This window comes from Schistocerca americana, chromosome 1, assembly GCF_021461395.2.
Source record: "Schistocerca americana isolate TAMUIC-IGC-003095 chromosome 1, iqSchAmer2.1, whole genome shotgun sequence".
In the NCBI taxonomy this organism is placed as follows: Eukaryota; Metazoa; Arthropoda; class Insecta; order Orthoptera; family Acrididae; genus Schistocerca; species Schistocerca americana.
Window position 1 is genome coordinate 227,292,036 of NC_060119.1, and position 22,988 is coordinate 227,315,023.

Here is a 22,988-nt window from a genome sequence, read left to right on the forward strand (position 1 = left end):
ATTTTCTGCCACCATATAGTTCTGTAGCATGTTAGCAATATAGTCTCAATTATCAGAGTTTAATTCGTGCTACAAGTGCCGTAAAAGCCACTTCGATTCAACTAATGGGCAGTGCTACGCACCATTTTCTACGCGACTTTGTCCTTATTTGCGATATTTTATTATTTCCTGCCGTTAAAGAAGACATATTAAGAATATATGAGGCTGTAAGCCCATTTACGATTTTTTAAAGAAATCCACACTTGGTGGAGCACAAAACCCAAACGGAAGCTTTGATAACCTCATCTAGAAAAGAGGCCCAAAGACAACATTTTGTTCATCTACTTGTACTATTGTTAAAATTTGCTCGTATGATGCTTGTCTAGTGTTTAGCGATGGTAACATTGGAAGAATTACGGCCCTTGTGAGACTAGAATTTGATGCAATTTGCTTCATCGAAAACCTATTCAAGAAGATTGATGATATGCGTATTGTTAGTTCTGGAGGGTGAGTGAAGGTTACTGCCAATAGGACACGCCAGAAGTAGCAGACTAGAAGAAAAGAGCTACAAGAAGACCAAGTACACCGAATGTGTGTTTATGGTCAACATCAAGATACTTGTTTCTGGCATAAATACTAATAAAATATATTTCTGGACTTCTAGCAACTATCAATGTACAAGGAACATTTTCTGCTGAACCACTGCAGATAAAAAGATGAAACTTAGTGCAGACTTTGTAAATACAAAATTTTTCAAAGTACGTTACTTTCAACTTTATTTAACGTTACATGAAATGAAACTTGCTATCATACACAAAAATTAAAAAAAAACTGTTGCGTGACTTTTAAGACTGTTATTAACACTGTTGTACAGATTTGTTTATCTATTTAATAAGAATACTCTATCATTTTTTAAAAGGGATAAGTTAAGTAACCCTTGCAAAAGCATTCCTCATGTATATAGCAACGCCCTGATCAAATTATTTGACAAAAGAATTGAAAAAATCCAGATTATAGCCAATAAGATAATGATAACAAGTGCAAAATTTGGTTCAATTATCAAACAGTACAAGTTATATTAGCTTGTATGTATCTGTGTGTTTTCTCATACATCCTCCCGTAAAGTCCTAGAACGCGTAACATATTAGTAATTAAAGTAAAACACATCATGAGGTTAAAGAATGATTTAGATTAAATATTCACGCGCAAAATTTTCTCATAGCAAATCATCTCGTTTTGGAAATAACGACTTTTCGGTCGAGATGGCTATGTCAATGATTGTTTAAATACTTTTAAAAATATTTCATTGTCTGGTGCAATCACACGTACAATTTTAGTAAGAAATCGCCGTTTTATGACGTCACCCGTCGGATCATATAGCCCGGTCAACGAAGATCAAAAACTTTCTACTGAGGGAAAAAATCGTGTAGTCGCAAATTTTTGTATACTGGTAGGGTGTAAATGCGAGGGTGTAAAAATCCTGACCTGTGGAAGTGAGACCAAGGGCTGTAAAGTTCATTTTGTTAGGTTTTACTGCAAATATCTCGAAAATGTTCCCAGTAAATAGTTAAACTACGTTGGATTTCCTAGAAAAAAGGAATTATTCACTTTTATCTGTGACTAATAGTTTCCGCGTCAGGGTACGGGGAAATCAGGAATTTATTAAAAATAGGCTTTCAATGGTATAAAATTGCTGTTTGTTATTACACGAAGCGGGTTAAGAACAAATATTAAATGTGTGTACTACATCCACGTGCAGTACAAACGTACTAAGGGATAAATTGTGTTTTGCTGGCATCAGAAGGTGGAAACGAGGGGTTGGATATAGAAGCGTGAACGAAGGTAGACTGCCGGATTGTGGTCATGTACTTCCCTCGTTCATAAATCTGCAAAATGAAGAGCGAGCAGGCAATTCCCCATTCTCTCTACCGCACTACGTCACCCAACTACAGCACATTTCATAAACGTATACAGACAGACCCTTTCACAGATCGCCTGATAAATCGCAGGCGACGCGGTATGCAGACACTAAGTAGTGAGGAGAGGGCGTTTATTTTGCATAAAGAGTCTTAAGACTGAATACAGATACGAGCTGCTAATAATACAAAGGCAAGAAGATCATACGGACGGATTCTCCGTACATCACTGCACGCAGTTCCACACTGCTACAAGGGAAACTGATTCTTAGTCATCCTGGACACCAGTGGCCGTTCTTCCAGGGAAGGCAACATCCTCCACTACGAGCGTTGCTTGCTTTTCAGTTTCCAAAACAGACAATATGTCCGCCGAATTTCCTGCCTGATTCTCTTCCGTAAGTAGATAAAATAATTTCACTGAGGTGGAGCTCCATGGTGCATAGAAACAGAGTCTAAAGCATCGCTCTCGTGTTAAGCAAGGATCTTATATCGGCGAAGGAGATCACAGTCATATCTGACCTATAGCTGCATACCCATGTTTCTTGGGATCCGAGTTCATCAAAGAAAAATGGACCAATTAAGAACGCAAAGAGCAGCAGCTTTATTGCTGCTGTTGTGATATAACAGCTTTACGTGTAAAGCCTTGCTCACCATGTCCAGATCCCTGTTGACTGTCTGCAACTGTAATACACTCTGATCCTTCAGAATATCTGCAGACGAAGCGAATAATGAAAATTTGTACCAAGGCCGGGATTCGAAGCCAGCCTTATTACTCACGAAGCAGATGACCACTATGGCACAGTGGCTTTGCACACCTTCACGCACTACCCTCGCACGCCTCCCAACTCTACATCTACATCCATACTCCGCAAGCCACCTGACGGTGTGTGGCGGAGAGTACTTTGAGTACCTCTATCGGTTCTCCCTTCTATTCCAGTCTCGTATTGTTCGCGGAAAAGGGGTTGTCGGTATGCCTCTGTGTGGGCTCTAATCTCTCTGATTTTATCCTCATGGTCTCTTCGCGAGATAAACGTAGGAGTGAGCAGTATACTGCTTGACTCCGCGGTGGAGGTATGTTCTCGAAACTTTAACAAAAGCCCGTACCGAGCTACTGAGCGTCTCTCCTGAAAAGTCTTCCACTGGAGTTTATCTATCATCTCCGTAACGCTTTCGCGATTACTAAATGATCCCGTAACGAAGCGCTGCTCTCCGTTGGATCTTCTCTATTTCTTCTATCAACCCTGTCTGGTACGGATCCCACAATGGTGAGCGATATTCAAGCACTGGGCGAACAAGTGTACTGTAACCTACTTCCTTTGTTTCTGGACTGTACTAGTCTGGTATCTGCTTTACCGACGATCAAATTTATATGATTATTCCATTTTAAATCACTTCTAATGCGCACTCCCAGATAATTTATGGAATTAACTGCTTCCAGTTGCTGACCTGCTACATTGTTGCTAAATGATAAAGGATCTTTCTTTCTATGTATTCGCAGCACATTACACTTGTCTACAATGAGATTCAATTGTCATTCCCTGCACTATGCGTCAATTCGTTGCAGATCCTCCTGCGCTTCAGTACAATTTTCCATTGTTACAACCTCTCCATATACCACACCATCATCCGCAAAAGGCCTCAGTGAACTTCCGATGTTATCCACAAGGTCATTTATGTATATTGTGAATAGCAACGGTCCTACGACACTCCCCTGCGGCACACCTGAAATCACTCTTACTTCGGAACACTTCTCTCCATTGAGAATGACATGCTGCGTTCTGTTATCTAGGAACTCTTCAATCCAATCCAATCACACAATTGGTCTGATAGTCCATATGCTCTTACGTTGTTCATTAAATGACTGTGGGGAACTGTTTCGAATGCCTTGCGGAAGTCAAGAAATACAGCATCTACCTGGGAACCCGTGTCTATGGCCCTCTGAGTCTCGTGGACGAATAGCGCGAGCTGGGTTTCACACGATCGTCTTTTTTGAAATCCATGCTGATTCCTACAGAGTAGATTTCTAGTCTCCAGAAAAGTAATTATACTCGAACATAATACGTGTTCCAAAATTCTACAACTGATCGACGTTAGAGATATAGGTCTATAGTTATGCACATCTGTTCGACGTCCCTTCTTCAAAATGGGGATGACCTGTGCCCTTTTCCAACCCTTTGGAACGCAACGCTCTTCTAGAGACCTACGGTACACCGCTGCAAGAAGGGGGGCAAGTTCCTTCGCGTGCTCTGTGTAAAATCGATCTGGTATCGCATCAGGTCCAGCGGCCTTTCCTCTTTTGAGCGATTTTAATAGTTTCTCTAGCCCTCTGTCGTCTATTTCAATATCTACCATTTTGTCATCTGCGCGACAATCTAGAGGGGGAACTACAGTGCGGTCTTCCTCTGTGAAACAGCTTTGGAAGAAGACATTTAGTATTTCGGCCTTTAGTTTGTCATCCTCTGTTTCAGTACCATTTTAGTCACAGAGTGTCTGGACATTTTGTTTTGATCCACCTACCGCTTTGACATAAGACCAAAATTTCTTAGGATATTCTGCCAAGTCAGTACATAAAACTTTACTTTCGAATTCACTGAACGCCTCTCGCATAGCCGTCCTCACACTACATTTCGCTTTGCGTAATTTTTGTTTGTCTGCAAGACTTTGGCTTTGTTTATGTTTGCTGTGAAATTCCCTTTGCTTCCGCAGCAGTTTTCTAACTCGGTTGTTGTACTGTACCACGTTGGCTCTTTTCCATCTCTTACGATCTTGCTTGGCATATACTCATCTAATGCATATTGTACGATGGTTTTGAACTTTGTCCACTGATCCTCAACACTATCTGTACTTGAGACAAAACTTTTGTGTTGAGCCGTCAGGTACTCTGTAATCTGCTTTTTGTCACTTTTGCTAAACAGCAAAATCTTCCGACCTTTTTTAATATTTCTATTTACGGCTGAAATCATCGATGCAGTAACCGCTTTATGATCGCTGATTCCCTGTTCTGCGTTAACTGTTTCAAATAGTTCGGGTCTGTTTGTCACCAGAAGGTCTAATATGTTATCGCTACGAGTCGGTTCTCTGTTTAACTGCTCAAGGTAGTTTTCAGATAATGCACTTTAAAAAATTTTCACTGGATTCTTTGTCCCTACCACCCGTTATAAACGTTTGAGTCTCCCAGTCTATATCTGGCAAATTAAAATCTCCACCCAGAACTATAATATGGTCGGGAAATCTACTCGAAATATTTTCCAAATTTTCTTTCAGGTGCTCTGCCACAACAGCTGCTGGGCCAGGGGGCCTATGGAGACATCCAATTACCATGTTTGAGCCTGCTTTAACCGTGACCTTCACCCAAATTATTTCACATTTCGGATCACCGTCAATTTCCTTCGATGCTATTGCACTTTTTATCGCTATAAACACGCCTCCCCCTTCAATGTCCAGCCTGTCTCTGCGGTATACATTCCAATCTGAGTTTAGAATTTCATTACTTTTTACATCTGGTTTCAGCCAACTTTCTGTCCCTGTGGGCGTTGTGACCGTTTATTAATGAGAGCAGTTCTGGGACCTTTCTATAGACGCTCCTGCAGTTTACTATTAGCACATTAATATTGTTATTCCCTGTTGTGTTTTGCCTACGACTACCTTGAAAGGTCTCTGTTAGATTCTTTTCATGTTAATTTCTTAAATCTGTTGTCATTTACGGCATAAATTCCTCTTCTAAATTTACTGTGGTGTCTCTGACTATCTGGGAGGAGACTGAGCAGTGGAACGTGTTACTTTTACACATAAACAAGAATGATCTGTCACACTACTACACTTTAAAACACAGTTTGTATGTAATTCATGTCACACAGTCTCATACGGAACCTACATCCGCTTTCTTTTATATACTGTATATGATAAGATACTGTCATCCCCCTTCCCTTCTATGTGAGAGGATAAATGAGCAAATGTATTTCTAGTTGAATGCTTGATGGTAGCAGACAAGCCTGTCTGCTAGAGAGCAGTAGGACCAATGTCCGAACAGGTAGCTACGCTTTCTAAAAGCAGAGAGGTTTCTATTCTTGGTATGGTCCCGTCCGTCCCTTGTCATATTGGTATAGGAAGCTGCCTCTCTGGTCACTTCCGTTTGTATCTTTTAAGCACGCTCGGTAGGGGCCCAGGCAGTCTGTCCACAGCGAGCGTCTGGAGTGGTAAGATCTCCGGCTAAGCGCGTGTCTGCTAAGTCCGTAGGACAATGAATTTCTTAAGTTTAGCCTAACTGAAAATTTAACCACCTTTATTTCAGGTTTAGATCTAAAATATCTGATGTTATCTTAAATTGCAACGCAGTGTATTTCGAGTGTGAAGTTCAGAATGTCTTCCAGTAGTTGCTTCGTCACTACTTTGTGAGTAAAGTGGAACCACGTGTTGATGATCCGTAACTCTAACTAAGATTATCAATCTTAAATGCGAATGTGCGTGAGATTATAACGTCTCATCTTGACAATATTTTTCAATATAGCAACTTTTATTTATGTTCAATCCACGTGGGGTGTACTTTGTGAGACCAGTACCACGTGCTTATACAATTGTTTGACCCATCAGGTTAATAGTAAGACGACAGTAAGCAGTTCGAGTTTTTTCTTTTGTAAATTGCGTTTCGATGTAATTTATTTTAATTACCAAAATTATTGTGGAGTTACACTCTTTGTGTGAACCAATTTGACCATGTGAAGCATGTGGTGTAATCATCAAAGCAGCCCTCAGCTATTCTTTTCGGGAAGATTTCACAGAGAGTTAGTATGAATTTAGTATACCAATGTGTGGTAATTTCATGACGGACAGGATTGCGCTACGAACGTAACTTCTTTGGGTGAAAATTGAATCGGTTGGTTCTGATTAATTTCCTCTTGCATATGTTTCAACGTCCTTCGTGTGTTATTTTATGAATGCAGTGTTGTATGCAGTCTCCCAATCTTGGCTCCATATTTGGTGTGTTCCGTAAGATTACAAACTCACATTTTCACAATCCTAAATAAGGCACCAGTTTAGTTATGAATCAAGTTAAATATGCTGAAATTTTAACGGAACTATGATCAGTGTTAAAATAAATGTCCAAATATAAACTGATATATATATATATATATATATATATATATATATATATATATATATATATATATATATATAATCACCGGTTATCGTAAGATGACTACTAAAAGATTATAATTAATGTTAGTCTGGTTGGGAATTTGGTAAGCTAGACTGGACACCTGGTGAAACAGTTGCTCAGTAATGCAAGGTTAACTTCCCCAGATAGCACACAGCTTTGAACCCGCTTTTATTGTCTTGAATATCAGCACCGCTTGCAGAACAAATTAATGCATCAACATTACAACCTTGTCGCGTCTCAGGAGGCGTCTTGTCGGACCTAGGGAGGGAATTCTCTAACTTAAAAAACACAGTTTATATGTAATTTATGTCACACAGTCTCATACGGACCCTGCATCCGCTTTCTTTTATATACTGTATATGATAAGATACTGTCATCCCCCTTCCCTTCTAACCTAAAAAACCCTCCACACGTACTCCGTTATTCTTGTAGCCGGTTCCTGCGTGTAGTGCACGCCTGACCTATTCAGGGGGACCCTACATTTCTCTACCCGATAGCGGAGGTCGAGAAACTTGCACCCCAGATCTCCGCAGGATACTACTGGAGACCGAGGCATAGGGGCTGTAATCAAACTGTATGATTTCATTTGATTAAAGTAACAGAGTGACATTCGTAGAAGATAAGTCAATGTTTAAAAGATTTGATGTCGATGGGACGTTAAATTCGAGGGAGAACAAAATCCGCACTTGAGCCACTAGAGGCAAAGAACACGGGAGACTGAAACAGTTGGTTATATGGGGGAAGCGGCGCGAGAGTTGGTCGTCTCCAGGAGTGCGTAAGCCCGGTTGATCAATGTAACAGTCGCCGTAAATATCGGACGCCTGCGAGCGGTCGATAGAGTAATGTTCTCCGGTGCGGGCTTAGCTGGGATTCCGTGCGGCCGCTGGCCACTGGCCGGGGGACCAACTCGCACTAGCTTTCTCCATCCGCTGGGCAACGCGAGGGCGTTCCGGCAAACGTTACGACGGGAACAAACTCCGCTGTAGCAGCCGGGAGACACCAAGGGCAAGGCCATTTACCACATACGTCAGTCGCCCGTAGACCATGGTAACAAGCCACCTATACCAATAAGAGTACGTTTGGGCCCAGAAGACCTGTACACGCTTTCGCTCAATGCCGTTGTCGTTGCTCTGTAAACATCCGCTGGACGAACAGTTAATCCAGACATGCAAAAATTCTAACCTATGGCTGCGAACAAAATACAGTCTGTTAAATAAGATCGTGGTCGGGTTAATCAGTAGTAAAATCTGACAACAAACTAGAACATAGACATTCATCGTATGTGAAAAAAATGAAAAATGAAATTACAGGTAATAATACGTCCGTCACCTGCAGCATGATAATTTCTTGGCATCTCCGAGGCATGCTTGAAACAAATATTTCCGCTTATTCACGTGAAAGAGACCTCCAAATCGTCGAATTTGCGTTGATAGCTGCTTCAAAGTGAAAATTTTTTTCTTGTAACTTCTTTTTGACGTAAGACCATATATTTCAATAGAACAGCGTCAGGCGACTGTGAGGTCAATCCGGAATTTGCACACCTGTCTCCTTTTTCCATTCGCTGCAAAGCCTGCTGGGGTACTTCGATCACTGTCCTCCTACAGCATACAATCTTTATTTTTGCCGATGAAGCAACTTCTAGCTGTCGGCATCAAACATCTTTGATAAATTTGCAACATCTTCTGTGGGTTTAAATGATCAACTAAGAAGTATAAATCTCCGTCAAAATAAATTACTGCTTCATGGATATCTTTTTCTCTCAGCACTTCAGCGATTTGCGAACGGCATTTGGTAACATTGGGAGGTGACGTGCAGCTAGTAACTTCTCTCTGAGATAAGAATACGCAGTGAAAAATCATGTATGATCTTGAGTCCATCATTTAACACACAACCGAAGCAGGCTTTTCTAAGTATCATTTAACGTACATGCAAACTTTCTCCTTTTTCACATTTTTCTCACAGAGCATTACTTCGATTAAATTTTTAGTGTTGATGCTCACTCTGAGACTTTTTACCAGGTTTGATTAACAGAGGTGATGGAGAAAATATAAAAGTGTCGTGAGTTTCGTTTTGTCTACGTCTAGACAATGGTGGTAAAATTTAGAGAAATTTGATACGAAGGCTTACCGACCAGCGACCTATCGGCGCACACGTTGCAATTGCCAAGGGAAGAAACGAGAAGGGGTCTCATAGCAATTCCCGCTACAAACCGTACGACGGTTAGCATGAGTGTGACATAAACGAGTCAACAATAATGAGGCGTTGAGGAATGTAAGTGATTTCTAAATAAGCTCTCGGGTTATTTATTGTGCGATGCCTTAGCTTCAATACAACCAGCCACGAAAGAAAGGACACGAACTGTAACTCAGAACCAGCAAATGAGTCATTAGTGGCTAAACAACTGATAAGAATCGAGTGCCGACCTGAGGAAATGGCTGGCTATCCATATAGCATGAGAAGGAATGCTGACCTAACTCTTTGCGTTGCACTAACTTATACCTCGGAAGAGTATGATGGGAAATTTATTTCCCTGCTGGGAGAACTCGCCGCCTAAACGGCGAGCGGGCGGACTGCACAAGGCGACTCGGCGGTGCGACTGAGCACAATTTATTTCCATCGGGAGTTGTCAAGAGAGAGCTCGGACTCATAACTCAGTTCTGGTCAGCAGGAGCGGGCGGCCCCAGGGCCGCTGCGGAGACAGCCACCGCTCACAAAGCAAAAGCTGCCGCCGCACCGCCGTGAAACCATGCAACGAGAAGCTTGTCACTGCTGCAGAGCACTGATGCAATTAGACTGAGTCCAGTCACGACAACTTAAGCGCCGTATAAAGTATGTGCCTTATGCGCCTCTACAAAGGAGAGAACGCAGTTTACCACGACGTATTTCTGTCGCTTTGCGGACCATACTAGAGTGCGACAAACCGGAATTTCTGATTACGTGGTCTACATCAAACGTAACGTCGCCATCAAAATACACTACTGGCCATTAAAATTCCTACACCACGAAGATGACGTACTACAGACGCGAAATTTAACCGACAGGAAGATGATGTGATATGCAAATGATTAGCTTTTCAGATCATTCACACAAGGTTGGCGCCGGTAGCGACACCTACAACGTGCTGACATGAGGAAAGTTTCCAACCGATTTCTCATACATAAACAGCAGTTGACCGGCGTTGCCTGGTGAAATGTTGTTGTGATGCCTCGTCTAAGGAGGAGAAATGCGTATCATCACGTTTCCGACTTTGATAAAGGTCGGATTGTAGCCTATTGCGATTCCGGTTTATCGTTTCCCGACATTACGCTCGCGTAGGTCGAGATCCAATGACTGTTAGCACAATGTGGAATCGGTGGGTTCAGGAGGGTAATACGGAACGCCGTGCTGGATCCCAACGAACCCGTATCACTGGCAGTCGAGATGACAGGCATCTTATCCGCATGGCTGTAACGGATTGTGCAGCCACGTCTCGATCCCTGAGTCAACAGATGTGGACGTTTGCAAGACAACAACCATCTGCACGGACAGTTCGACGACGTTAGCAGAAGCATGGACTATCAGCTCAGAGACTATGGCTGCGGTTCCCCTTGACGCTGCCTTACAGACAGGAGCCCCTGCGATGATGCATTCAACGGCGAACCTGGGTGCACGAATGGCAAAACGTCATTTTTTCGGATGAATCCATGTTCTGTTTACAGCATCATAATGGTCGCATCCGTGTTTGGTGACATCGCGGTGAACGCAGATTGGAAGCGTGTATTCGTCATAGCCCTACTGGCATATCACCCGGCGTGATGGTATGGGATGCCATTGGTTACACGTCCCGGTCACCTCTTGTTCACACTGACGGCACTTCGAACAGTGGACGTTACATTTCAGATATGTTACGACCCGTGGCTCTACCCTTCATTCGATCCCTGTGAAACCCTACATTTCAGCAGGATAATGTACGACCGCCTGTTGCAGGTCCTGTACGGGCCTTTCTGGATACAGAAAATGTTCGACTGCTGCCCTGGCCAGCACATTCTCCAGATCTCTCACCAATTGAAAACGTCTGGTCAATGGTGGCCGAGCAACTGGCTCGTCACAATACGCCAGTCACTACTCTTGATGAATTGTGGTATTGTGTTGAAGCTGCATGGGCAGCTGTACCTGTACACGCCATCTAAGCTCTGTTTGACTCAATGCCCAGGCGTATCAAGGCCGTTATTACGGCCAGAGGTGGTTGTTGTGGGTACTGATTTCTCAGGATCTATGCACCCATATTGCGTGAAAATGTAGTCACATGTCAGTTCTACTATAATATATTTCTCCAATGAATACCCGTTTATCATCTGCATTTCTTCTTGGTGTAGCAATTTTAATGGTCAGTAGTGTACTAAGGACATAAAAAAAGCTTGCTGTGATTGGCACTTTTTGGTTACATTGCCTCACCAATAAAGTGAAACACCCAGTAGCGGAGGAGGAAACACAACGAAACTTCACGGGTTGACAGGATATGTGATGGTATTTCAGTGACAACAAAATCGAGCCAGAACTAAAAAGAACTTAACAGTATGAGTCCAGCGGCCAGTACGTCACTGCAACTAGTGGGTTGATAAAATATCGCTTTGTCGCAACGATTCCAAAAAATATCAATATATGTGTCTGCGATACTCGTTTCGCCAACAGATCTACGAGTATATATCAAAATGACAATATCGAGTGCCGATATTTTTATTTTATATTATACTATTTTCACAATTTTCGGTATATATTTGAAGTTGTTCTTATGAAACTGTAGTAGAACATAATTTTACTTTCACTGTGTGAAGGAGTCGTACTGCTTTTTGACCTTTCGTAACGTTCAATCTTTCTCTTTTACTGTGTGAAGCAAGTGTATGTGGCACAAAAGAAGTCCGATTGCACTGCACAGGGAGGGGGAGGGGTTAATGGAACAACGAACAGGTGAACAGGTGTGCTATATCTTCACACCGGAATAACAAGTATTCCGGTGTAAAGATATAGCACACCTGTTCGTTAAAAAACAAAATTTTGATGTAAATAGCGTGCTATTTCTTCGCATCGCCATTCTTCAACAGAAGTTGCTGAAAATGGTGAACGTCGGCCGCTGTGGCCGAGCGGTTCTGGGCGCTTCAGTCCAGAAACGCGCTGCTTTTACGGTCGCATGTTCGAATCCCGCCTCGGGCATGGATGTGTGTGATGTCCTTAGGTTAGTTATGTTTCAGTAGTTCTAAGTCTAGGAGACTGATGACCTCAGACGTTAAGTCCCATGATGCTTAGAGCCATTTGAACCATTTTTGAAACTAGTGACAAAGATATAAATAACAAAATTGGTCTTTGGTGGAGGCGGTGACGTGTGAGGGGAAATGCTGGCGTAATCGGCGGTTGGAGCTACCAACGAAAGCTGCAACGCTTAACTTCACCAAGCAATTTTGATACTACAACTGCTAGGTCATTGGCGTTGGCAGAAATGAAAAAAAAAGTCGACATGAAGTGTTCTGGACAAATGTGATATGTGACGAAACCGAACGACGGACCCATCGGACTCCTTTTATTCTGCCAATTTACATGCCGGTACCATTATTAGTAAAGTGGTTATCGGTAAGCGTGAACGTGCGTAGTTTTACATTCAATTCTTCCTCTAAGGAGAATCGGCAGGCTGCTACTTTGTTAATAAACAGAAAATCTAATAATAAATCAATATTCAAACAATGCAAAATACAGTATGGAATGTAAGAATATTATGAAAAGGAAAGTTGTCACTCACTGTATAGCGGAGATGCTAAGTCGCAGATAGGCACAACAATAAGACTGTGAAAAACAAAGCTATCGGCCCGTAAGGCCTTCGCCAAAAATAGACGACAGACTCAAACATTGAGAATGGGTACAGTTGCCTGAGACTAGAGGAGTCGTGTGTGTGTGTGTGTGTGTGTGTGTGTGTGTGTGTGTGTGCGCGCGCGCGCGCGCGCGCCTGTCGTCTATTTTTGACGAAGGCCTTACGGGACTAAGGGTTTACTTGTGACAGTCTTTTTGTTGCGCCTATGTGCAACTCAGCATCTCCGCTATATGGTGAGTGGCAACTTTCCTTTTCATGATACTGTTTCAATAAATCAATACTTCCGTACACAGCTCTAAACCGGGAAATATATTTGCAATGTGAAGCCGATACTTTTCTGGGCCTGCCGTCGATATTTCTCCATCGATATACCGACATACTGACAATATTCCTCCATATGTCCGCAGCTCGTGGTCGTGCGGTAGCGTTCTCGCTTCCCACGCCCGGGTTCCCGGGTTCGATTCCCGGCGGGGTCAGGGATTTTCTCTGCCTCGTGATGACTGGGTGTTGTGTGCTGTCCTTAGGTTAGTTAGGTTTAAGTAGTTCTAAGTTCTAGGGGACTGATGACCATAGATGTTAAGTCCCATAGAGCTCAGAGCCATTTGAACCATTTTCCTCCATATAATGCGAGCCGATAATTACATTCTTTTAAATATCGATGTATAGGATTCCACAATATTTTTAAAAATGTCTACAGTCTTAGTTGCAACCCTCTGACCTGAATAAATGCACTGATTCTGTTGGGAAGTGTGCCATAAAAGCCGCTGTACCATCGCCTGTGGCAAGCTAGCTCTGACACTGTGACGGAACTGACGTCACTGCTGGTCCCATACGTTCTCTCGCGAACAGATGTGGGATCTTGCCGACTACAACAGTACCTCAATATCACGCGGACTATTCATAGAGATACGTGTCGTGTGTGGGTGGCCATTATCATGTTGAAAAACGGCGCTACGATACCGTCGCACGAAAGATAACGCATGAGGATACGCGATGTCTGCGACGTACTGTTGTGCCGTCAGTGTTCCCTCAGTCATTACCAGCTATGACCTGAAGACATACCCCGATGGCTCCACACACCACCACGCCTGGAGTAAAACCGCTGTGTCTCTCCGAAACACTGGAAGAGTGGCTCTTGTACGCAGGACGCTGTCATACACATCGACAACGGTCATCCAGGGTAGCACAGAAACGCGATTAATGGATCAACGCCGGCCAAAGTGGCCGTGCGGTTAAAGGCGCTGCAGTCTGGAACCGCAAGACCGCTACGGTCGCAGGTTCGAATCCTGCCTCGGGCATGGATGTTTGTGATGTCCTTAGGTTAGTTAGGTTTAACTAGTTCTAAGTACTAGGGGACTAATGACCTCAGCAGTTGAGTCCCATAGTGCTCAGAGCCATTTGAACCATTTGAATGGCTCAACACAGCGCTACGCCATTCGTCAGCACTCCGTGCTTCCCAGTCACAGAACGACTCAAAACGCAGCCGTCTGTGTTGATGTTGTTAACAGCAATCTACGCACGGAAACTTAAATCCCTAATCCATCTGCTGCTTGTCTCCGAGCTGCAGTGTGAAATGACACACAATGCTGAACAGAGTCCATTACTTTTACGGATGGCAGGGGCAGATGTGCAGGGGTTGCGATGAGTTTAGTGTACGAGGCAGCAATCCTCCTCGTCGTGGTCAGGCGTGCTCTACCGGAACCCTGGCGAATAGTATGCCTCCTATCACGGTCCCATGCAGTCCAACATTATGCCACTGCCGCATCCGAATCGGCCAGAAATCTGGCTGTGGCATGATTCAACCAGCTGGCCAAATGGAAACTCACAATGAGGACGTCTTCAAGCTACTTTAAGTGTTGAAAAACCTCAGTGTCCTCCGCATTGATATCTCAACATCTGACTCTTTTCACGTGCCTAATATACCCATCAGGCCTGGTAACAGCACTAAACACGAACAACGCTAACACATTCCGGTGGCCGTTCCACTTGTCACAGAGAATTGAAACTCTAATCGTTTAGGTGCCTGCCGATCGTGTATGTGTGTACTTAGTTACATTCAAACCTCACCGTGTCTTCTTGGTGCATCATTCTTCGTTAGACAGTGTAGTTAAAACCTAGTAGGGCGTGTGTTACTGAAGGAATGAAAGAAGATATTAACATTTATCTTCCGTCGACATTTAGATCATTACAAACGCAGCACGAGCACGGATTAATGTAAGGATCGGCAAAAAAATTAGTCGAGCCCTTTCAAAAGAACCATACTAACATATGTCTGCATTTGACGCCGTCTCCACTTACCACCGAGGTCACTGCCGCTACAGCAAACTCCGTTGGTGTATGCAGCTAAACTTTCCGCGCTCCTGGCTCAGTGGAGCCTCTCAGATCTACGTTCAACGGAATCCTGCACTTTTGTATCGTTTTCGCTAGTGCACAGAAAACCATTAACGATATACGCCGATTTTACCATTATCCCTGTGTTCATAACTTCTTTTGTATGACCAGCACAAATAATGGGTTGTATGTTGCTATACCCAAACATTGTGCAGCCCTAGAACAGATCCACAGTCACAATTTTGCTGTTTAGCCCTGCAAGCAGGATCGAATAGATCACCTTTGATCCTTAGTATTTTTGTGAATACTATTTCGATTAATGGCAACAGTTACTCTTTCACAGATATTGTCGAGTAATATTAATCTGGTGAACGTCTTTTATTCATTCACATCAACTAGCCATGCGTGTACAGAAATTAAAAGTATCGATGAACCATGAACTATTATTATTTAAGACAGCCGGCCGAAGTGGCCGTGCGGTTCTAGGCGCTACAGTCCGGAGCCGAGCGACCGCTACGGTCGCAGGTTCGAATCCTGCCTCGGGCATGGATGTGTGTGACGTCCTTAGTTTGGTTAGGTTTAATTAGTGCTAAGTTCTAGGCGACTGATGACCTCAGAAGTTAAGTCGCATAGTGCTCAGAGCCATTTAAACCATTATTTAAGACAGGCTGCCTTATTAAACAGCACTAATCGTGGTACAATTGTGGATGCGAGCTGACGAGACACAGTTTATCGACATGTTAAATGTGGTATGTCTCCGACTTGTATTTCAGTTAGGAAAATAACTTCCCATTTTTTCTGTTTACCTGATAGGTTCTGATGATGGCTCTGGCCGAAACGCTTTAAGGTATGTATTTAAATAAATGTAATAGCGACCCAGACGAACAATGATATTCAATAGCGATAATGACCACGGACTTGTGTAACGATTTTACTTCATTTTTATACATGAGCTGTTAATTTATTTCAATCGGAGAGCTATGGGAAGTTGAGAAAGGAAAAGGTCGGAGGCTACCACAGGTAGGACACCCACAGATTAAAATACCACTATATTTAGAGCGGTATGCTAGATACAGACCGTTCGGTTAAGATTTACACGTCAAAGCAAGCATCGAAAATCGTACAGCGGTTACAAAAACACAAAGCTTTACCGAAATCGTAAAACGGGGTATACAGTATAAATTACTGTACTAAGACCTGACGTTATATATTACATTTGTATGGAATTTACAAAAGGCGTTCAAAGGGTTTTGCAGAAGGAGAATGAAATTTTTTTGTGATAGTTCTTGGAACATTTAGCTATACATTGAGCCTACTCAAAGTAGTCTCCATCAGCTGTGACGCATCTGGCCCAACGTCCTTTTCATGATGTAAAAGCACTTTGGTAAAATTCCGGGGATTGACTTTTACACCATCGCTTGACACAGGAAATAAGGTCTTTCTCACTATCAAATGTTTTACCGCGCAGGTGGGCCTTCAGACGACTAAAGAGGTAAAAATCAGACGGAGCCAAGTGCGGACTGTAGGGAGGATGAGGAACAATTTTCCAACCCATTTTCCTGGTTTTCTCCGGCGTCTTAAGGGCTGTATGAGGTTTAGCATTGTCATGGTGTAGTCTGATAAGATGACCCTGAAGCTGTGGTCTGTGGGTCTTGATGGTACGTCGCAGCTTGTTCAATGACAAACAGTAAAGGCCCGGTTAATCAATGAAAATGACACCACACTAATCCCAGGGGAGGAATACCATCACCTTACGGCCTGCTGTTCGTGAAAGGCTTGGTTTCTTCTTCCGAGGGGAACCCGGATGACGCCACTACATGGATTGGGTTTTGCTCTCAGGTTCGGACAAAAACGACCATTTTTCAGCCTGGGTAATAACGTCGTCAAAACATTGTTTCCATCACCGACCGTTGTCGCAACGTGACATCTACTTCACGACCTATTATGGTTCACCTGTAAATAAAAGAAAATTCGTCTGTATACGAACTTATAGCTAAATGTTCCAAGTATGTCACAAAAAAATTCATTCTCCTCCCGCAAACAATAAAAAAATTACAGACGACTGTGCAAAACTTTCTGAACGCCTTTCGTATTAATCAGAGTGACGCGTTATCTGTGCAAATAAATTGCAAGCGAGCTACGCTTCCATCGCAACAAAGTCCATCGTGATCCGCACTGTGTTTTCGCATCTGTCGTGTGAGGTTGGTTCCAGGAACAGTTTGTTCTAGAAACAACAGTGCGCCATTTCGAAGGTCAGCAACTCCAGCACGAGTCAGGTTATTGGTATGTGGTAGATTTTTGCCTTCCAGATGACTGACATTCCCCTTCCCTGACACAAACGCCTTGTTTAAAAAACGATCATGGATGATTTCCTTTTGGAAATAAGATTTCAGTCATTGTAGCGCTGTTAATACCACCTATACGAAATTAGATAATGTTGGAGCAAGAAACGATTCTCGCATCTGTCGGTCAAAAGTATACGTTGCTAGACTCAATTTCAGTACGTTGAAGCTTATTTGTAAAATATACGAGAGCGTGCTGAGAAGTGATTTTTATGTGCAAAATCTTAAAGCTGCTTAAATAAAACAACGTTATTAACAATCTACATCTTTATCCTCCATGTCTACATATTTGCCACCGTCTTCCGCTAGAGGGCTCCGCATTGTAGCGTGTAAGATGGCGGCGCGTAACGCAACTACGTCGATGCGCTAGAAACATCGTGCTGTAATCAGGTTTCGAATTCGGAGAGTTCGTCCACAAATGGAACACCCTCTCCTTGAACATGACAATACCAGACCACACACGAGCTCTGCGACACCTCGGGTTCACTGTCATCGATTATCCTCCATACAGTCCCAGCTTGGCCCCATTTGATTATCACCTGTTCCCAGAACTTAAAGAACAGCTTCGAGGATTTCAGTTTGCTAGAGGTGAAGCGGTGCAACCAGAGTTGAGGTTGTGGCTTCGGCAACTAAGTCAAACGTTCCACAGTGACGGCAACAAACTTTTTTTCTGGTTGAGAGAAATTTGTTTGTCGCCATGGTAGAGCGTTAATAACGTTCGTTTTATTTAAAAAGCATTAGGAATTTTCAAGTACATAATTCGGAGGCATTACTCTCTAGCGTTGTTCGCATGAGTTACTGGGTGACGATATTTTCAAACACTTTTCTGACCGATCAATGTAATTTACTGAGATAACTGTTCCATCATTGAGTCCATGTTTCTCGATGTACAGTCAGGGGACTCGGCTGACGCTAGCGATCTAAATATTATTATACAAACTACAATCACCAACAAATTTAAGTTTCATTGCAGTACCCGTACCACGTATAAAAGTTGATACGGAGTCATCTTTAGACAATTTACATATACGTCTTGTACGAACACACACAAGGTTGTCTATAAAAAAATTTGTATATTGGTCAATCCTTGTTGCTGCCCAGGATCGGTTTATCACAAAGGTGCGGTACGCGTTCACGTCTCAGCGATGCGAACAATAGCGACGGTCAGCCATGCTTGACTATTATCGACAGAGACGTCAGTCAGAGCAAAATCGACAAGTCTACCACGGAAGAATGATGGCCCATGTAGTACATCTATTGTTTAGGCAGGATCAGCATCCATGTTATAACCAGTCTCAGCGTCTACCATTGTTTTGTAGATCGTAGGACGCCTGCGATAAACACGATGCGTGCGACGCCATGGCATGGCATGGCTTTTTGCATCGATTCTACACTACACTCCCTGGCAGCGAGTTCGGAGAACTTTGCACCCCATAAAAACATCGGGTACAGCACCTTTATAACAAACCAATCCTGGGCTGCAACAGTGACTGACCAATTTACAATTTTTTTAATAGACAAACCTATGTGTGCTCGTACGAGACGTATGTGTAAATTGTCTAAAGCTGACTCGGCATCAATTTTTACACGCGGTAGGAGTATTGCCATGAAACTTAAATTTTTTGCTGATTGTATTGTGTGTTATAGCTTATAGATCGCTAGCCCCAGCCGAGTCCCCTGACTGTACATCGACAACCAGCGACTCCAGGATGCAACAGTTATCTCAATAAACTACAAAGAAGGTCAGAGTGCGCGAACTACGACCGGTCAAGATTCAAATTTGAATCTTATGTGCTAGTTGGCATGTTGTTCACGATAAACATCTGTGTTTGAATTTGTATTTCACGTATGATTGTTCGAGACCGCGGGACTTAGTCTTGCAATGAACGTGATCACTCTGTTATTGAAATCGATATACGATAACAACAACAACAATAATAATAATAAACGATTTCAAATAATGCTGGAGGTTCCTTTCGTTGCAATACTTGGGTAGTTGTGGTGCGCAAACTTCCGAATGGAATCCCATGTCAAGAAAAACTTATTATTTTGTAAGTTAGAGGGTAAAAGTAACAGCCCTATCACTAAAAACTTGGGGTAGTCCTGAAATTACCTTTACATCTGTCGATTTCCCTCTCGCTTAGGACGAGATAACGAAGGGCCTGCGCCTCTGAGGGCCGAGTATTCGGAAGTCGGGCTGTGTGAGTGACGCGGCAAGAGCATTCTTCGAGAGCGGCGCCTAAGTGGCAAGAAGCGTCGATCCGCACCCGAAGTTGAGCCGTCGGCAGAGTGGCTGGCGGAGCGGCGAGCGGTGTGGGGGGCGGAGGGGGCGCGTGAATTACGATTCCGGAACTTTCTCTTGATAAAAACGGACGAGCACATGAGCTGCAGCCGGGCCGGCGTTAGTTAGAGGGCGCGCGGAGCGGCGCGATCCGGCGGGAATTCCAAGCAGGCGGCGCCAGAAACAGGTCGCCGGTGCCGGCGCTGCTTGCAAATTCGCGACCCTCCTTCCGGCCGCGGGCGCGGGCGGGCGCGAGCAGAAGGAACCGGCGCCGCCCCCGCCTGCAAATAGAGCGGCGCGCGCGGCCGCGGAATACCAAATCAAAACGCTTGTTTCTGTTTCGCATTCATACGCCGCGCGCCGCGGACGTGCCGCGCGGACTTCTGGCGGCATTTAAGCGCCGACAATTACCTGCGGGACTCATACCGGCCATCTGCGCAAAAGTCCGAGTGAGGAAGAGAAGTCTTTAATCATCGTCCTGCACTATGGCTCAGAAAAAGCAGAAACACGCGCATATAGCAGGAAAAAATAAAAACTCATAATAAGCATGTTACAGTAATGATTGTTAGGCTAGGGGCGTCTGTATGCAACTAACTTGCTACGGTCCTCCCTGTTGAAGCCTTTCAACGCTACTACACTCGAAACGACTCCACCCATGTATAGCTGCCGAAGGGAACTACACTACTGGCCATTAAAATTGCTACACCAAGAAGAAATGCAGATGATAAACGGGCATTCATTGGACAAATATATTATACTAGATCTGATATGTGATTACATTTTCATGCAATTTGGGTGCATAGATCCTGGAAAATCAGTACCCACAACAACCACCTCTGGCCGTAATAAAGGCCTTGATACGCCTGGGCATTCAGTCAAACAAAGCTTGGATGGCATGTACAGATATAGCTGCCCATGAAGGTTCAACACAGTTCATCAAGAGTAGTGACTGGCGTATTGTGACGAGCCAGTTGCTCGGCCACCACTGACCAGACGTTTTCAATTGGGGAGAGATCTGGAGAATGCGCTGGCAAGGGGCAGCGGTAGAACATTTTCTGTATCCAGAAAGGCCCGTACAGTACCTGCAACATGCGGTCGTGCATTATCCTGCTGAAATGTAGGGTTTCGCAGGGATCGAACGGATGGCAGTGCCACGGGTCGTAACACATCTGAAATCTAGCGTCTACTGTCCAAAGTGCCGCCAATTACGAGGTGCATTCAAGTTCTAAGGCCTCCGATTTTTTTTCTAATTAACTACTCACCAGAAATCGATGAAACTGGCGTTACTTCTCGACGTAATGGCCCTGCAGACGTACACATTTTTCACAACGCTGACGCCATGATTCCATGGCAGCGGCGAAGGCTTCTTTAGGAGTCTGTTTTGACCACTGGAAAATCGCTGAGGCTTAGCCACAGCCTGGTGGGTGTTTCCAGAATGAGATTTTCACTCTGCACCGGAGTGTGCGCTGATATGAAACTTCCTGGCAGATTAAAACCCAGGCTGTGGCTAAGCCATGTCTCCGCAATATCCTTTCTTTCAGGAGTGCTGGTTCTGCAAGGTTCGCAGGAGAGCTTCTGTAAAGTTTGGAAGGTAGGAGACGAGATACTGGCAGAAGTAAAGCTGTGAGACCGGGCGTGAGTCGTGCTTCGGTAGCTCAGATGGTGACGTGTGCCGCGACCAGCGAGTGCTGGCTACTGACGCAGCGCATGCTGGCATTACTCTTGCGGCGATTGCCGGAGTCTATCTCCCCTGATGACGTATTGCGCCCCGACGTCGTATACTTTCCATCAACCAGAACAAACGCCGTTAACTGGCTAAAAGGCATGGCCGTTCACTACATATTTTGCGATGCTCCCAAAGGCACACTCGACTTTTGGTCCCTATTGATGACGACACATGCAGCCGCCACCCGAAGTACAGAACTCGTTTCGCAAATTATTTAGGTTCATTATTTGCGGATCCTCCTGCTCACTGGGGCGTTCCGGGTATGAGACGCTGAAAATGAAGACGAATCCTGGAGCACATTGATCCTCTACGGACGGAATAGGGGGGAACCCCTCCCAACAGACGAGAAGACGACTCGGACGCTCGGCTACGGCAGTTGTAGGATCTTTCTTTGTAATGAAACAAAATAAATCTATAATACAAAAAAAATGTTATAAAAATTAAAGAAATAAATAAATAAAAAGAACAACATCGACAAACCCACTCCATCCTCTTCCTGATCCTTCGATCCTCGAACTCGAACACGTTGCTTGGGCGTGGCGGCGGGATGGCCAGGCTTCGGGTGTCGACCCCTGCCCTACCCGTCGTCCTGCTCCTGCAGCGGTTCATTAGGGGAAAAAAAAAAAAAGATGGTAGAGCACTTGCCCCCGAAAGGCAAAGGTCCCGAGTTCGAGTCTCGGTCGGGCACACAGTTTTAATCTGCCAGGAAGTTTCATATCAGCGCACACTCCGCTGCAGAGTGAAAATCTCATTCTGGATACTTCATTATTTTTTTTTTTCATTTTTTTTTTTTTTAGTATTTCGGCGATCTTCAGAGTGAGCCGAGCGAAGCTACGGTACTTGTTCCCGTGCTTTAAACAACAGAAGACACAACCGCCAAAGAAGTTGATCGGCAACAAAGAGTATGCATGAACTATAGTTTGGTGATAGTGTTGTGCAGAGATCACGGTGCCACAGCACCATCAGCAACGCGCATCGAAACCACAGACATTAGTGATGCAATTGGCAATGGTGAATGGGAGAGGCTAAAGACGACACGCCCCCTCTCTCAGCATAGCAGCGACCTTGCACAGAGGTCAATATAGAGTCGACCATGGAAGCACTGTGCGCAGTCCGTGACCTCAGCTGCGGCAGTCAGCATCATCGACTTATTCAATTCTCAGACGGGAACGTACTTTTGTAATGTTCAACACTGTACTTCAGGAGAAGAGATTGTAGGTGCAATAATTAAGTTATGCTTTAATAGTCAATGACAGTTGTAAATTACCAAACATTCCTATGGTAAAAGGTTACATCAACTTAAGTAAATCTTTTTATTGATTCACGTAATACAGTGAACTTAATATTTCGTATGGTGTAGTTCGATGATCCCTGTCCCAGAGCAATCAAAGAAACCACCACCATGGCCGGAAGACT

The 22,988-nt window shown here is 43.9% G+C and overlaps 1 protein-coding gene across 1 annotated transcript in view; it reads right to left on the minus strand.

The window, feature by feature from the left end:
• Positions 1-22,988, minus strand: part of LOC124621499 (protein sister of odd and bowel-like) — a 576,924-nt gene that overhangs the window by 274,443 nt on the left and 279,493 nt on the right. The window lies entirely within an intron of this gene.